Source organism: Hyperolius riggenbachi, chromosome 8 (genome assembly GCF_040937935.1).
Source record: "Hyperolius riggenbachi isolate aHypRig1 chromosome 8, aHypRig1.pri, whole genome shotgun sequence".
Lineage (NCBI taxonomy): Eukaryota > Metazoa > Chordata > Amphibia > Anura > Hyperoliidae > Hyperolius > Hyperolius riggenbachi.
The window spans coordinates 122,572,845-122,591,171 of NC_090653.1; the positions used below are offsets into that span (position 1 = coordinate 122,572,845).

Here is an 18,327-nt window from a genome sequence, read left to right on the forward strand (position 1 = left end):
CGCTGAAGGTCCTTTCTGACAGGACGCTTGCGGCAGGGCAGGAGAGAAGTTGGATGGCAAATTGGGACAGCTCTGGCCACAGGTCAAGCCTGCGCACCCAGTAGTTCAAGGGTTCCTCATCGCTGTTCACAGCAGTGTCTACATCCACACTTAAGGCCAGGTAGTCGGCTACCTGTCGTTCCAGGCGTTGGTGGAGGGTGGATCCGGAAGGGCTACGGCGAGGCGTTGGACTAAAGAACGTCCGTATGTCCGACATCACCATGAGATCGCTGGAGCGTCCTGTCTTTGACTGCGTGGACACGGGAGGAGGATTAGTGGCAGTGGTACCTTGCTGGCGTTGTGCTGTCACATCACCTTTAAAGGCATTGTAAAGCATAGTTGACAGCTGGTTCTGCATGTGCTGCATCCTTTCCACCTTCCGGTGAGTTGGTAACAAGTCCGCCACTTTGTGCCTGTACCGAGGGTCTAGTAGTGTGGCCACCCAGTACAGCTCATTCCCCTTGAGGTTTTTTATACGGGGGTCCCTCAACAGGCAGGACAGCATAAAAGACGACATCTGCACAAAGTCGGATCCAGTACCCTCCATCTCCTCTTGCTCTTCCTCAGTGACGTCACGTAAGTCAACCTCCTCCCCCCAGCCGCGAACAATACCACGGGAAGGTTGAGCAGCACAAGCCCCCTGCGACGCCTGCTGCGGGTGTTCTCCTGCCGCTGTCCCCACCTCCTCCTCCTCCCCCAAAGAAACACCTTGCTCATCATCCTCTGAGTCTGACTCGTCTTCTGCACACGACTTCTCTTCTTCCTCCTCCTCCCCCCTCTGTGCTGCCGCAGGTGTTGAGGAAACAGCTGGGTCTGATGAAAATTGGTCCCATGCCTGTTCCTGCCGTAACGGTTCCTGGTCACGCTTATTCACAGCTTCATCCGCCACTCTACGCACAGCACGCTCCAAGAAGTAAGCGTAGGGAATTAAGTCGCTGATGGTGCCCTCACTGCGGCTCACCAGGTTGGTCACCTCCTCAAACGGCCGCATGAGCCTGCATGCATTTTTCATCAGTGTCCAGTTGTCGGGCCAGAACATCCCCATCTTCCCAGACTGTTTCATTCTACTGTAGTTGTAGAGGTAGTGGGTGACGGCTTTCTTCTCTTCTTATTAGGCGGGAGAACATGAGCAGGGTCGAATTCCAGCGAGTCGGGCTATCGCAAATGAGGCGTCTCACCGGGATGTTGTTTTTCCGCTGAATTTCTGCAAATCGTGCCATGGCTGTGTAAGACCGCCTCAAATGCCCACAGAACTTCCTGGCCTGCTTCAGGACATCCGCTAAGCCAGGGTACTTTGCCACAAATCTTTGAACAACTAGATTCATGACATGTGCCATGCAGGGTATGTGTGTCAGCTTCCCCATATGCAAAGCGGCAAGCAGATTGCTGCCGTTGTCGCACACCACGTTGCCTATCTCCAGGTGGTGCGGGGTCAGCCACTCATCCACCTGTTTCTTAAGAGCAGCCAGGAGAGCTGCTCCAGTGTGACTCTCCGCTTTGAGACAAGACATGTCTAAGATGGCGTGACAGCGTCGTACCTGGCATGCAGCATAGGCCCTGCAGAGCTGGGGCTGTGTAGCTGGAGAGGAGAACTGCCACTCAGCCAAGGAGGAGGAGGACAGCGAAGAGCATGTAGCAGGAGGAGAGGAGGTGGCAGGAGGCCTGCCTGCAAGCCGTGGAGGTGTCACAATTTGGTCCGCTGCGCCCTGCTTGCCATCGTTCACCACCAGGTTCACCCAATGGGCTGTGTACGTAATGTAGCGGCCCTGCCCGTGCTTGGCAGACCAGGCATCCGTGGTCAGGTGTACCCTTGACCCAACGCTCTTCGCAAGAGATGACACCACTTGCCTCTCAACTTCACGGTGCAGTTGGGGTATGGCCTTTCTCGAAAAATAAGTGCGGCCTGGCATCTTCCACTGCGGTGTTCCGATGGCCACAAATTTACGGAAGGCCTCAGAGTCCACCAGCTGGTATGGTAACAGCTGCCGAGCTAACAGTTCCGCCACGCCGGGTGTCAGACGCCGGGCAAGGGGGTGACTGGCCGAAATTGGCTTCTTCCGCTCAAACATTTCCTTCACGGACACCTGACTGCTGCTGTGGGCAGAGGAGCAGGAACCGCTCAAGGGCAGAGGCGGAGTGGAGGAGGGTGCCTGTGAAGGTGCAAGGGAGAAAGCGGCAGAAGCAGATGATGCACCTGAAGGAGGAAGAGGAGAAGGAGGGTGACTTTTCTTTTGTGTGCTGCTGCTGCTTTTGCTCAGGTGGCCATCCCATTGCTGTTTGTGCCTTTTCTCCAGGTGCCTTCGTAAGGCACTTGTCCCTACGTGAGTGTTGGCCTTTCCACGGCTCAATTTTTGTTGGCAGAGCGAACAGATGGCTTTGGTCCGATCTGAGGCACACACATTAAAAAATTTCCACACCGCTGAGCCACCCTGGGATGTGGGCACTATGGGGACCTCAGCAGCTGATGCTGAAGGGCAAGTTGGCTGGCTGTACATAGGTGGCGATACATGGTGCCGGACACTGCCACCAGCTGTTTCTGACGAAGACCTGCCCCAGCTTCTTTCAGCAACTTCTCTCCTCCTACTACTCTCTGACTCCCCCTCTGAACTGTCCCCCTCTTCATCTCCTCTATTGGGAACATACAGAGGATCCCTATCATCGTCATCATCGTAATCATCCTGCCCAGCTTCGTTTGCCTCAGACAAATCCAAACATGCACCATCAGTAGGTCCTTCATCCTCCTTACACGTTACATCCATAGTGTTGCCGGGTAACTCAAATATATGAGCTGGTGAAAATTCATCTGGCTGTAACAACAATGGCTGTGCATCAGTGATTTCAACACTAAATAATTCTTGCGAAGTGTCAAATGCAGCGGAAGTGGTGCTAGTAGTAGCGCTGGTGGCTGAGCAAGATGAGGTGTTCTGTGTCGCTAAATACTCAACCACGTCCTGACAATCTTGGGAGGTGATGGGACGTGCCTTCTTCCGAGCACTGTACTGTGGGCCAGGTCCACACGAAATTACATTTACACGACCTCGCGCAGACCTGCCGGGTGGCCTTCCTCTGGCTCTGGTACTACCTCTTCCTCTACCTGTTTTGTCCATATCGGGTATGCACGGAGTGGTATATCACACTGCGTGCACTCACGTAGGTAGGTGGGTTCACTTAACTGCACAGGTATGCGCACTGATGCGGTGGGTTCACTGAACACAACAGGTATGCAGTGGCGGGTTCACTGGACACAACAGGTATGCAGTGGCGGGTTCACTGAACACAACAGGTATGCAGTGGCGGGTTCACTGAACACAACAGGTATGCAGTGGCGGGTTCACTGAACAGTACAGGTATACAGTGGCGGGTTCACTGAACACAACAGGTATGCAGTGGCGGGTTCACTGAACAGGTATACAGTGGCGGGTTCACTGAACAGAACAGGTATACAGTGGCGGGTTCACTGAACACAACAGGTATGCAGTGGCGGGTTCACTGAACAGGTATGCAGTGGCGGGTTCACTGAACAGTACAGGTATACAGTGGCGGGTTCACTGAACACAACAGGTATGCAGTGGCGGGTTCACTGAACAGGTATACAGTGGCGGGTTCACTGAACAGAACAGGTATACAGTGGTGGGTTCACAGAACAGGTATGCAGTGGCAGGTTCACTGAACACAACAGGTATGCAGTGGCGGGTTCACTGAACACAACAGGTATGCAGTGGCGGGTTCACTGAACAATTATGCAGTGGCGGGTTCACTGAACAGTACATGTATACAGTGGCGGGTTCACTGAACACAACAGGTATGCAGTGGCGGGTTCACTGAACAGGTATACAGTGGCGGGTTCACTGAACAGAACAGGTATACAGTGGCGGGTTCACAGAACAGGTATGCAGTGGTGGGTTCACAGCACAGGTATGCAGTGGAAGGTTCACTGAACAGGTATGCAGTGATGGGTTCACAGCACAGGTATGCAGTGGCAGGTTCACTGAACAGGTATGCAGTGATGGGTTCACAGAACAGGTATGCAGTGGTGGGTTCACAGCACAGGTATGCAGTGGCAGGTTCACTGAACAGGTATGCAGTGATGGGTTCACAGCACAGGTATGCAGTGGCAGGTTCACTGAACAGGTATGCAGTGATGGGTTCACAGAACAAGTATGCAGTGGTGGGTTCACAGCACAGGTATGCAGTGGCAGGTTCACTGAACAGGTATGCAGTGATGGGTTCACAGCACAGGTATGCAGTGGCAGGTTCACTGAACAGGTATGCAGTGATGGGTTCACAGAACAGGTATGCAGTGGTGGGTTCAAAGCACAGGTATGCAGTGGCAGGTTCACTGAACAGGTATGCAGTGATGGGTTCACAGCACAGGTATGCAGTGGCAGGTTCACTGAACAGGTATGCAGTGATGGGTTCACAGAACAGGTATGCAGTGGTGGGTTCACAGCACAGGTATGCAGTGGCAGGTTCACTGAACAGGTATGCAGTGATGGGTTCACAGAACAGGTATGCAGTGGCAGGTTCACTGAACAGGTATGCAGTGGTGGGTTCACAGTACAGGTATGCAGTGGTGGGTTCACAGAACAGGTATGCAGCCAGCCAGGAACAAGTTAAGCCTAACTAATCTTTCCCTGAGAGACAGTCTGCAGCAGCTCGCCCTACTCTCACTAACGCAGGCAGCACACGAGTGACCGTAATGGCCGCCGCTGCCTGCCTTATATAAGGGGGGGTGGGGCTCCAGGGGCTAGTGTAGCCCAATTGGCTACACTAGGCCTGCTGACTGTGATGTAGAGGGTCAAAGTTGACCCTCAAGGTGCATTATGGGGCGAACCGAACTTCCGCAAAGGTTCGCCAGCGGGACGCGAACGCGAACCACCGAAGTTCGCGTGGAACCGTTCGCCGGCGAACCGTTCGGCCCATCTCTATTAGGCACCACCAGGGGAGGGTCTTAGGGTTAGGCACTACTAGGGGAGGGTCTTAAGGTTAGGCTCCACCAGGGAGGGTCTTAGGATTAGGCACTACCAGGGGGGGAATCTTAGGATTAGGCACCACTAGTGGGGTCTTAGGCACCACCAGGGGGGTCTTACAGTTAGGCACCACTGGGGGGGTTAGGAATAGGCACCACCAGTGGGGTCTTATGCTTAGGCTCCACCAGGGGGTTTTTAGAATTAGACACCACCAGCGGGTCTTAGGGTAAGGCACTACCATGGGGTTCTTAGGGTTAGGCACCACCAGTGGGGTCTTAGGCACCACCAGGGGGGTCTTATGGTTAGGCACCACCAGGGGGTTTTAGGGTTAGGTACCACCAGTGGGGTCTTAGGCTTAGGCACCACCAGGGGGGGCTTAGGCACCACCAGCGGGGGTCTTAGGGTTAGGCACCACCAGATAAGGTCCTAGGTGATAGTAGGGAGAGGTTAGTTAATTGTAAAATATTGGTAAGTATTAAAGCGAACCTAAACTGAGAAGGATATGGATTTTCCCTTTTAAAATAATAGCCGCTGCCTGACTCTCCTGCTGATCCCGTGTGTCTAATACTTTTAGCCACAGCCCCTCAACAATAGAGTTGGGCCGAACCTCCGATTTTCGGTTCGCGAACCTCCGCGAAAGGTTCGGTTCGCGAAAAAGTTCGCGAACCGCAATAGACTTCAATGGGGAGGCGAACTTTCAAAGTTTTAAAAAATTCTATACACTGCAAAAATGATAGAAAACATGTTTCAAAAGCTCTAATGCCTGGAGTCACACCTAATTGAGTGAAATACACTTCACTGCTCGAGGATCCTCCCTCCCTCCCTCCCTCCCTCCTCCAAGCAAGGTCCTTTATACCATTTGCCTACCTACACTAATTAGTTATGGAACAGCTGCTACACACTCTGCTAGGGAGTTTTTACTCTCCCTCCTCCCTCCTCCCTTCAACCCTTCAACCTATTCCCTCCTTCCTCCGGGAGGAGGGTGTCTTCTGGCAGGGAATTATACTTTTTTAAAAGCCAGTATATATCATACCATAGCTGGGAATCGAACCCAGATCACACTGCATGGTGGACACGTCAGTGCATCACCCTAAGCACTGTACCACTACAGTAGTAAGTGAAGCTACCGTAAAATGTACCATTAATGCTCAATGCAATAGAACCATTAGGTTGCTTAAAGGAGAACTGTAGTGAGAGGTATATGGAGGCTGCCATATTGATTTCCTTTTAAGCTATACCAGTTGCCTGGCAGCCCTGCTGATCTATTTGGCTGCAGTAATAATAATAATTATAATCCAAACATTTGTATAGCGCTTTTCTCCTGTCAGACTCAAAGCGCTCAAGAGCTGCAGCCACAGGGACGCACTCAAGAGGCCACCCTGCAGTGTTAGGGAGTCTTGCTTTGAACTCCTTACTGAATAGGTACTTGACCTAGCCAGGATTCGAACCCTGGTCTCCCATGTCAAAGGCAGAACCCTTAACCAGTACACTATCCAGCCACTGTCGTGTGAATCCCACCAGAAACAAGCATGCAGCTAATCTTGTCAGATCTTACAAAAATGTCAAACACCAGATCTGCTGCATGCTTGTTCAGGGTCTAGGGCTAAAAGTATTGGAGGCAGAGGATCTGCAGGATAGCCAGGTAACTGGTATTGCTTAAAAGGAAATCAATATGGTAGCCTCCATATACCTTTCACTACAGTTCTCCTTTAAAGGGAACCTTAACTGAGAGTGATATGGCTGTTTCCTGTAAACAATACCAGTTGCCTGGCAGTCCAGCTGATCTTTGTGACTGCAATAGTGGCTGAATCACACCCTGAAACAAGCATGCAGCTAATCCAGTCTGACTTCAGTCAGAGCACCTGATCTGCATGCTTGTTCAGGGGCTGTGGCTAAAAGTATTAGAGACACAGGATCAGCAGGCGATTCAGGCAACTGGTATTATTTTAAAAGGAAAAATCCATATCCTTCTCCGTTTAGGTTCCCTTTAAGGATTTGTAGCATAAAAGCCAACTCACATTGGCTGGGATTCGAACCTGGGTCTCTCTGTATGGTGGACAAGCACACTATCCACTATACCAACTGAAGCTGGCCTGAAAATGCTGGCCTGAAAATGCTGGCCTGAAAATGCTGGCCTGAAAATGCTGGCCTGAAATTGCTGGCCTGAAAACAAGCTGCATGCTTGTTTCAGGGTGTGATGCAGCTTGTTTTCAGGCCAGCAATTTCAGGCCAGCAATTTCAGGCCAGCAATTTCAGGCCAGCTTCAGTTGGTATAGTGGATAGTGTGCTTGTCCACCATACAGTGAGACCCAGGTTCGAATCCCAGCCAATGTGAGTTGGCTTTTATGCTACAAATCCTTAAAGGGAACCTAAACGGAGAAGGATATGGATTTTTCCTTTTAAAATAATACCAGTTGCCTGAATCGCCTGCTGATCCTGTGTCTCTAATACTTTTAGCCACAGCCCCTGAACAAGCATGCAGATCAGGTGCTCTGACTGAAGTCAGACTGGATTAGCTGCATGCTTGTTTCAGGGTGTGATTCAGCCACTATTGCAGTCACAAAGATCAGCTGGACTGCCAGGCAACTGGTATTGTTTACAGGAAACAGCCATATCACTCTCAGTTAAGGTTCCCTTTAAAGGAGAACTGTAGTGAAAGGTATATGGAGGCTACCATATTGATTTCCTTTTAAGCAATACCAGTTACCTGGCTATCCTGCAGATCCTCTGCCTCCAATACTTTTAGCCCTAGACCCTGAACAAGCATGCAGCAGATCTGGTGTTTGACATTTTTGTAAGATCTGACAAGATTAGCTGCATGCTTGTTTCTGGTGGGATTCACACAACAGTGGCTGGATAGTGTACTGGTTAAGGGTTCTGCCTTTGACATGGGAGACCAGGGTTCGAATCCTGGCTAGGTCAAGTACCTATTCAGTAAGGAGTTCAAAGCAAGACTCCCTAACACTGCAGGGTGGCCTCTTGAGTGCGTCCCTGTGGCTGCAGCTCTTGAGCGCTTTGAGTCTGACAGGAGAAAAGCGCTATACAAATGTTTGGATTATAATTATTATTATTACTGCAGCCAAATAGATCAGCAGGGCTGCCAGGCAACTGGTATAGCTTAAAAGGAAATCAATATGGCAGCCTCCATATACCTCTCACTACAGTTCTCCTTTAAGCAACCTAATGGTTCTATTGCATTGAGCATTAATGGTACATTTTACGGTAGCTTCACTTACTACTGTAGTGGTACAGTGCTTAGGGTGATGCACTGACGTGTCCACCATGCAGTGTGATCTGGGTTCGATTCCCAGCTATGGTATGATATATACTGGCTTTTAAAAAAGTATAATTCCCTGCCAGAAGACACCCTCCTCCCGGAGGGAGGAGGGAATAGGTTGAAGGGTTGAAGGGAGGAGGTGGGAGGGAGGAAGGCCAATTAAAATCTCACTAGCAGAGAGTGTAGCAGCTGTCCCATAACTAATTAGTGTAGGCAGACAACTGAGTCAAATGGTATAAAGGACCTAGCTTGAAGGGAGGGTGGGCGGGTCCTCAAGCAGTGTGTTTGACCATAACATGTCTGCTGACAGTGAAATGGAGGGTAAAAATTTTGTTTTTTGATGCGAACTGGGCGAAGCGAACTTCCGCAAACGTTCGCCTGCGGGAGGCGAACGCGAACCACCGAAGTTCGCCAGGAACCGTTCGCCGGCGAACCGTTCGGCCCAACTCTACTCAACAAGCATGCAGATCAGGTGCTCTGACTGAAGTCAGACTAAATTAGCTGCATGTTTCAGGTGTGTGATTTAGCCACTACTGAAGCCTAAGAGATCAGCAGGACTGCCAAGTAAATGGTATTGTTTGAGTTAGTTACACACCAGGACGTTGCGTTTAGGGGACGTTATAGGGCTTATAACGTGCCCCTAACGCAACGCCTGGTGCTCTCTGGTGTGGACGTCGGAGTGAGCCGCGTTGTGCAGCTCACTCTGGCGTCCGTGATGCGTACTCTTGGACGCATGCGGCATCACGTGGTCCCGCCCGGCCAATCGCCGCACAGAGCGGCCGCTCCAGGAAGTAAACACTGCATGTCACTGAGTGCAGTGAATATTAATTAGCCATGTGCCCGGCCGCTCTCCCCTCCTCCCCAACATGACTGAGCATGTACAAACAGTCTAACGCTTAGCCGCGGAGAACGCACAGTATGCAGCACTTTGCTGCGTTACAATGTAACGCAACGTGGGCAGTGTGAACAGCCCACTTGTGTTACATTGCTATGCGTTGGGGGAGCGTTACAGGCTGCACTAACGTGCGCCTGTAACGTCCCTGTGTGCAAGAAGCCTAAAGGGAAACATCCACATCCCTCTCAGTTTAGGTTCCCTTTAAATATATTTTACTATATGAATGAAGTAGTACAATACTGTATCTGTAAATTAAACAGTATTTTATCAGTTTTACTAGTTCTCATTTTAGTAAATGTAGAAAAAGAGGTTAAAGTGGGGAATAATGGAATATCAGTATTATAAACAATATTTTACGTCATATCCTGGCGCCTATTTTAGTAAATTATAGCTTTAATATCATTTATATCTGACGCCCTTTCTAACGGAAGCCTTTATTACCTCACCGCATTCATAATTTCTGGGTGATGTATTTGCTACTATTGCTATGCACTGAGACACCTTAACCAGCATCATAGCACTCACTAATAAGAAAATGCACTTGCTTAAAGTGGACCCAAATTAAAAATACAAGATTTCAGAAATAAAATCTATTTTCTAAATTGTAATAATAAATAGCAGCCTTTTTTCAGCTGCATGATGACAAATATAAAATATTTGACATTTATTGGAGGAACCCCTCCCCTTCCTTTCATATTGCCGGCATTTTTCCGGCAAACTGGTTGAGTAGATGGTGTTGGCAATGGAGGAATTGCTAATGGCTGCCCCCAGTATAACCCAAGTTATGACAAGGGAAGGGTGAAAAGCATGCACTGAAATGATCACAGGTTTGAAGGAGTGTTTATTTAGCTTTGTATGTGTCAGAGTGGTGCAACTAAATATTTTTAATTAAAAAAATGTTTGGTTTGGGTCCGCTTTAACTACCCTATTCATTGTCATGAACTGCTTTTGAATTTGTTTAATGATGATTTACCTGCTTGAACAGTTTTTTTTTTTTTTTGCAATGTATTTTATGCATGCACTTATCTGAACATTAATGGCACATTGCACTTTTTTTGCTATACTGAACTTAGGTTCATATATGCTGTGTGCTCTAAATTAAGCCAAGTGCAATTAATTTGGGCCAAGTGCAATAATAGTATGAAATTTTAAAACATATATGAAATTTGGTCGTTTAATGTTTTTATTGTTTTCAATCATTATATTTTTGTTTGAATAAACTTGATGATGTGTTATATATTTAATATTGGAGTGATGCTGGTTTAAAGGGCAGCTTTCCTTTTCTAGTCACTTCTCCAAAATGTACTAATTATGTGCTATAAAAAGTACATTGTTATACTCACCTCTGCTACAATTCTCCAGGTTCCCTAACCCATAAGACCCACACCATCCAGCTTCCTTCAGCATCCAGAGCTCCCTCCTTTTCTTTGTCTAGTCTAGGGCTCCATTTGGTAAACAGATACATGGGCACTCATTCACTAAAAAGCAAGCATATTTATCAGTATACCAAACTGCCTATAATGCATGTGTGCAATTATGCTTTAAGCCACCTGTCTAAGCAGCTGCCTGGCTGCTTTCCTAGAAATTACTGGTAATTCCTTAGACTCGAGGTTCACAGCTCCAGAGACAACAGAATAAGTTGACGGCTGCAAATAAATTAATTGTTATTCTTGACACATTGGTGCAGCTGATGGAGATAGAAAATTCCACCAAAGCATCATTGAAATCATGTTTAATTAGAAAACTGTTAAAGGAGCAGTTCTCAATCCAAAGCAAACCCTAGCTGAAAATGAAAAGTCAAAATAAGCATATACGTATCATACTTACCTCCTACTCATCAGTCTCTTTCTCCTCTCCTGCATCCTGTGTGTTCACTGTGATCATTGGCATTCTCTGTGCTCCATTTTGAAAATGGCCATTACCCCACAACAGCTTCCTGGTCAGCACACTGTTAAACTGTAATATTGCCCACTTGAGCCATAGGGAAATGTGGACATTACCTTGCTCATCAGTTGTTCTTTCTATTATAACTGACAGCAACTGCTATATAACTGACAGCAACTGATATATTTCAGTCCTGAAAAAATCTTGTCAGAACTGGAAGGAATCATTGTACTAAGAAAATGCTGAGCTTCTGAGAGGAACTGACGGTGAGGTAAATATGTAATATTCATTTGCACGTACATCGTGTTATTTTTAAATAATTTTACTCGGTTAAGGTTCATTTTAAAGTAAGGGAAATGAGGTAATTAAAGACAGCTGCAACTGATGACATAATTCGAGGGACTGTATATTTAATTATTCATGTAGTTATGTAATTACTTGCAACCACTGAATTTGAGTGTCATATATCATTGGATGCCCTCTCTTTACCATTTATGGAGATTTATTTTGCTTGGATGTTGAAATAGGTAGCATAACTTTGCTTTCCATCTCCCTCTTTTGTGTAAAAGTAGCAACCACTGCAGGTAGTGTGCATGCAAAGTTATGGGAAACTATTTTTTCTTTTGTGGCATCAGTTATAAACCACATCAGCGCAAGCAAAAAAAAGAAGGGACGGGCACTGCCTGGACATAGATACTGTAGATGAGCGAACTACTTAACCTCTTGAGGACTGCAGGGCTAAACCCCCCTAGTGACCAGGCAATTTTTAGTTTAAAAGGCCACTGCAGCTTTAAGGCCAAGCTGCAGGGCCGCACAACATAGCACACGAGTGATTCCCCCCCCCTTTTCTCCCCACCAACAGAGCTCTCTGTTGGTGGGGTCTGATCGCTCCCCCCCTGTTTATTTTTTTTTTTATAAATATTTATGTTGCTGCTTTTTTTTCAAAAAACCCTCTTCCTTTAAATCCCCTCCCTCCCTCCGTCCCTCCCTCCCCCCCAGCCGGCCAATCACGCAATCGGCTGTCATAGGCTTCTGCCTATGAGAGCCGATCGCTCTCTTGTCCCCCATGGGGACAGCCGTGTCACACGGCTGTCCCCAGTGCAGCGCTGCTGCTCATCGCAGCGCTGCACGTAGTATATAGACGGCGTGATCGCCGTCTAACAGTCTCCCGAGCGGCAGTAGCCGCTCGGAGACTGAAGGCTCCGCTCCGCTCCGCCCACCAAGCAGGAGATGCGCGCGCATCCTGCGCGCGATCTCCTGCAAATGCAAGCCCCAGGACTTTCCGCCAATCGGCGTTAGGCGGTCCTGGGGCTGCCGCCGCGGCCACGCCTACTGGCGTGTAGCCGTCGGCAAGTGGTTAAAGTGAACCTCTGGACTAAAAATCTACTCAGCAGAACTGAAAAGGCTTGGTGTTTCATTAACAGTTTCACAGCATCAGAACTTTGTTTTTCTTACTAAAGCATCATTTTTAGCTGCATTTTTAAATAAGCTCCACCCATCAAAGGAAAAAAGCCCAGGCTTTTTTTCCCTGATGCTGTGCAGAGCATGATGGGATTTCCTATGTTGTTATTCACGTTGCCTAGCATCTGGGAGAGGTGCTTAGGACACAGGACAGTTGGAACTGTGTCTCATGCTCCCTGTCACCTCCTTTCAACCAAAAAGATGGCTGCCATCATGAAATCAAACATTTGCCTGTTCTTTTAAAACAATGTGGGTAGGAGATTATATTACCTATCTATTTTAATTAACATAACTAATGTAACTTAATGACAGTATGTTTGTTTAGGCTGGAGTTCCTCTTTAACTAAATGCATGAAAAGGATACTAGTAGGTGGTAACAAACTGGCATGATTATAGCAATGCTATTTGCCAAGCTGCACATCTAATATTGGGATGATAATCTTTTGCTTCTGGAATACTGGGGCAGCTTTGGAATAGCCTGACTTTGTACACCATTTGTGTACATACACTTAAAGCGGTATCTTCACCATAAAAATCTAATTTCAACAGCAACTGGTCTGAGTGTATTAAGTGATAAAAATGCTAATCCTGCATTCAAAACTTTCAAAACTTTTTCTGCTGTTATGATTTGAAGTTATCACATACTTGAGGAGCGCTGGCCCTTTAGTAGTCGGTGCCAGAGAATTGCATGGTGGGGGTTCTTTTTATCTATAATCTATTCCTCCTCTTCCCTTTATTTCCCTGCCAGCTCCTTATCTGAAACCTAATCCCCTACTCACTTGTGTTTACAAGCAAGGCTGAGGAGACTCAGCGATTGGAGGAGACAAGAAAAAAGTAAAGGGCAGAAATGACATCACAAGTTAGCCTTAACTGTGGGCAAAAGACATGGACCCCACCAGGAACAGAATTCTTATCATTTACTATATAACATTCACTGAAATCAAAATGTGGACAGTATAATACATGTGTTATGTAAGTAGATCAAATATTTATCTACTTATATATGTGGTTTTTTTTTTCCCTGGCATAGTATGGCTGATCCTACTGCTTTAAAGAGGAACTGTATTAAAATCAATGTAATTAATAAAACTGCTTATTTACATTATTAATTAATTATTTAGTCAGTATTTTCCCTCTGTAAACTCTTTCCTTTCTCTAATTTGCATTGTGAAATTTATCAAGACAAAGAACTTTTATATGATGTTTTTTCTCCTGGCAGATGCAAAGCCTCGGAGCTACACCCACTAGGACGCGCTCCATATGCAGTAGCAGTGTTAGGGAGTCTTGCCCAAGGTCTACTACTGAATAGATGCAGGCTTACTGAACAGGAAGAGCTTGAGAACTGAACCCAGGTCTCCTGTGTCAGAGGCAGAGCCTTTCACCTGTACACTATCCAGCCAGGTGACGTCTGAGAAAAGACCAGCAAAGGTGTTTATACCACAAGTGAGAAAATAATGTTGATTGTACTTTTTTCATCTACTTTTTGGTACTTTGTCTTTAGAAAAGTGCTGAAAAATTATTTTAAAAAGAAGTTGAAAAATTATCTCCCAGGAGAAAACTCAGGAGAAAAAGTTAATTGCATGTGTGCCCAGGTCTCCTAGAGTGCACAGGGAGAAAAAGGGATCATAGCTAATCAGCCTAGGCTTGACATCACTGGGAGGGTGGTCTACACACCGATATACAGCAATGTATAGCTATAGGAAGTGTATCTGATGCTGAAAATTCCCATGAAAGTGGGTATCCTGAATAATTTACTGCATTGTACTATATGCCAGTGCCCCTTTAAAGCAGAATTACCGTATATACTCGCATATAAGCTGACCCACATATAAGCCGAGGAACACACTTCCCCCCCCCAAAATCAGGGAAAAATGAATGACTCACATATAAGCCGAGGGTAGGGAATGCAGTGGCTCCTGAGTTTCAAAAATCAAAGTAAATGCCAATGCAAGAATCACCCTGTATGGAATGCTGAAATAACCCCATATACCGGCTATACTGGAATGATTCTTGCATTGCACATAGGGGTGCTTGTTGCATGTTATATAGGGGTGCTTGTTGCATGTTATATAGGGGTGATTGTTGCAATTCATATATGGGTTAATGCTGCTGGCAGGGAGGAACCTTCCCAGCAGCATTAACCCCCATATGAATTGCAACAACCACCCCTATATAACATGCACAATCACCCCTCTGCAATGCAAGAATCACTCCAGTATAGCCGGTATATGGGGTTATTTCAGCTTTCTATGCAGGGCGATTCTTGCATTGCACATAGGGGTGATTGTGCACGTTATATAGGGGTGGTTGTTGCAATTCATATGGAGGTTTATGTTGCTGGCAGGGAGGACTCCCCCAGCAGCATTAACCCCCCCCATACGAATTGTAACAACCACCCCTGTATAAAATGCAAAATCACCCCTATGTGCAAGGCAAGGATCACCCCATATAGTACAGATGCAGCCACTCAGTAAACAAGATAGTACACTATTACTGGTAATGTACATTGTACATGTAGCCATTTACCTCTTTGATGCTGACAGGCTGCTGCGGACACGCTCACAGCACTGTCACTCCTACTTGCTCAGAGCGATAAGCGGCTACAGGACAGTTGACCCGCCTACCTCTACTCTGATAGGACAGCTGTCTCGCCTATTGAGTGCACGGTGTTCTGAATGAACATGCTCCTTCCGTTCTGCGCGCTCGCATCTCCTCCGATTGGTGCACTATGGCCACCTATGTGCAGGGAAAGCGGGACCCGCAGATAGCTGGATGCGGAGGAGCTTCTGCCCCGCTTTCCTGCCCGATCATGCCTGACGCTGACATCCAACACTGGTCACACTGAGCCAACTCGGGGAGACGTGAGGCGAGACACCAACGGGCACTCGGGCTGCAAATCAGGTAAAAAAATGCCACAAACGGACACTCAGGGGTAGAAAAAACAGTGACCCCCAAACAGAGGTGACCCCCAAACGTTGGTGACTCGCATATAAGCTGTAGGGGGGACTTTTGAGCACTTTTTTTGTACTCAAAATTTCGGCTTATATGCGAGTATATAAGGTAAACGCTGACATAACATTCAGTAAAAAAATGTTTTCCTACTTTTTATCACCCCTACAGTTACAAGTATTATTATACATTTACAAATTACAAGTCCCCAAATTACAATTTATCTGCTCTGAAGGCTGCCATTGTAATTAATTGCATAGCAAAATCATGTATAACTTATACCATAATGTATCCAGTGAGAAGCGCTTCAATTCATCAAGGGCTGTTCGATAACAATAACCAAGTCCTTAAAATACCGCATTCTGTATTTTACACTTGTGTGTGCTAATTCATCAATATTTTCACACACGTGGTAGATGTTCGGTAAGTTACCAAAGAGGTCCGTGCAGTGAAGGCATTACAATAGGAAAGAGGCAGCACTGACATCCCTATAGATGTGCATTTTATACATGTTGTGCTGCCTCTGCTCTTGCTGAATCTGTCTCATTAGTCTTAAGTTTCTATTTACTTGCCACAGCTTAGATGAACTGCTGAGAAATATTACACATTCCCTGTTTATATCATTTTGCCACGAGTTCCCACTTGCATCTCTGCATATTTAAACAGGCACTGAAGGGGTTACACTACCGAAGGGTGCCTGGAAAAGAAGGGTGCCTGGAAAATAGCTTTTATTCTTTTCTCTCTGCTCACTGCCTGGGGGGTCTGTTCCACCCAAGAAGCCTGGCGAACCTATCAGCAGCACTTGCAGGGGACAGGGGAGGTTTCTATTAGCTGCCTGCTCCTGTCAAACACAGAGACATCCACACTGAAGGCATATCAAGCTTGTTATCGACAGGGGAGAGCTGGAGATAATCACTGCACATGTTATCGAATGCTGTAAGCTTGATGAATTAACATTTGCTGACATTTTACTGACATGTGTTGAGGTAATCACTGAACAAGCCGGTAATTTATCTCTCTGCTCGGAAATGTCAGCTTTTCATGCGGTAACTGCTTTGATGAATTAACATTTTACTAAGTGCTCCATTAAGTCAGCTGTTTTTAGCATTACCGAATGCGGTAATGCTTGATGAATTGAAGCCAATGTGTCTTCTGTGTACACTTTCTGTTTGTGTTCAGCTGAAGCACTGCTTAGATTGTTTACAAATAGTGGCTGATAAGGAAACATAAACAAGATACTGTAATCACGTCCTCAACTTTGGTTTCGGAACTAAGCTTCCAAACGAATAAAAAGTGCAGTGTTTAACTGTTTGAATCCTGTTCTGCTACCATATTTTGTTTCTGGCAGTAGGTTTTATGCTGTAAAGAATGTTTTTGAGCAAAGACGAAATGCAGAGTTTCATACCACTTTAAGTGTGGTTAAAATGAAGCCCTGATTAATATTAACATGTACTTCCTCTGACACAAAACACTGTCATATACTAAAACTCTTCACTTACTTGTTCTGTTCTACTCAGTGTGTGCTGTAGTGCAAATAAGATCTGCACAACGTTCATCATAAACAGTGCAGACAAGGAAAGAGATTATGAAGTCTTTGGAATTGGTGGGGAAGATATCAGAAGCACATTTTTATACAGGGATCAATGCAATCTATAGCTATTGTATCACCCACATAGGCATGGAATGAAAGGTTGTACTGTGTATATCAGAGGTAATATGTCTGTGTTTAAAAATGAGACTAAAATCAATAATACAAGTATATTGCATTATTGATTTAAAGACATTTTAAGTATGCTTAAAATAAATACACCATGAGATTAGTCTACTAAGCAGAGGCTACTAAGCTGTTGCTGAAACCAGGAGAGTTAACACAAAATTGGGTATCCTGAATAATGTATTGCATTACTACTTGTCATTACAGGGCCTTTTTAATGTATTTTTTGCATCTGAATTTTGCAATCTTCTGCATTTTTCATCTTTAAATCTTCCGTGATTTTTTTTTCTCTGTTCTTTTTTTCTGTGTCTTAAAGGGGAACTGAAGAGAGAGGTATATGGAGGCTGTCATGTTTATTTCCTTTTAATCAATACCAGTTGCCTGGCAGCCCTGCTGGTCTATTTCTCTGCAGTAGTATCTGATTAAAACCAGAAACAAGCATGCAGCTAGTCTTGTCAAATCAGACTTATAAGTCTGAACCACTGAAACACCTGATCTGCTGCATGCTTGTTCAGGGGCTATGGCTAATAGTATTAGAGGCAGAGGATCAGCAGGGCTGCCAGGCAACTGGTATTGTCTAAAAGGAAATAAACATGACAGCCTCCATATACCTCTCTCTTCAGTTCCCCTTTAATGTTGCTAGGAGAACGCTATTTGCCCTTGCCCCATCCCTCCTCAGCACAGAGCAGGATCACTACCTGTACTACCTCTACATTTTAATTTCCTGCTGGGAATTTCTGTTAATCCATTCTTGTTATCCTATGAAAATCCTCAGCAGGAATACTCAAAAAAGCCCCGTGGTGGAAAGGTCAATATTTTATTTTCCATTGAAAATTCATATTGGTATTTTTAAAGAGGAACTGCAGTGAAAATAAAGTAATGGAAAAGGTGCTTACATTTTACAATAATTTTTTATAATTTTTTTTAGTCATTGTTTGCCCATTGTAGAATCTTTCATCTCCCTGATTTGTATTGTGAAATGTATCACATGGCGACATCTTTACTGCTGACAGGTGGTGTCTGTGGAAGGAGATGCTGCTTTTTTGGCAGTAGGAAACAGCTGTTATTTCCCACAATGCAACAAGGCGCCCACAGTGTGATGTCTGTACCTAGGTGCTGACATCACACTGTGGGAGGG

The 18,327-nt window shown here is 46.0% G+C and overlaps 1 long non-coding RNA gene across 2 annotated transcripts in view; it reads left to right on the forward strand.

Moving 5' to 3' along the window:
• The first annotated feature begins 13,752 nt into the window (after positions 1–13,752).
• The window catches only part of LOC137528310 (uncharacterized), a 48,995-nt gene continuing 44,420 nt past the window's right edge, over positions 13,753–18,327 (forward strand). For both annotated transcript variants that reach the window (XR_011023358.1, XR_011023359.1), the window contains exon 1: positions 13,753–13,954. This is a non-coding gene — a long non-coding RNA (uncharacterized lncRNA). The remainder of the gene's footprint in view (positions 13,955–18,327) is intronic.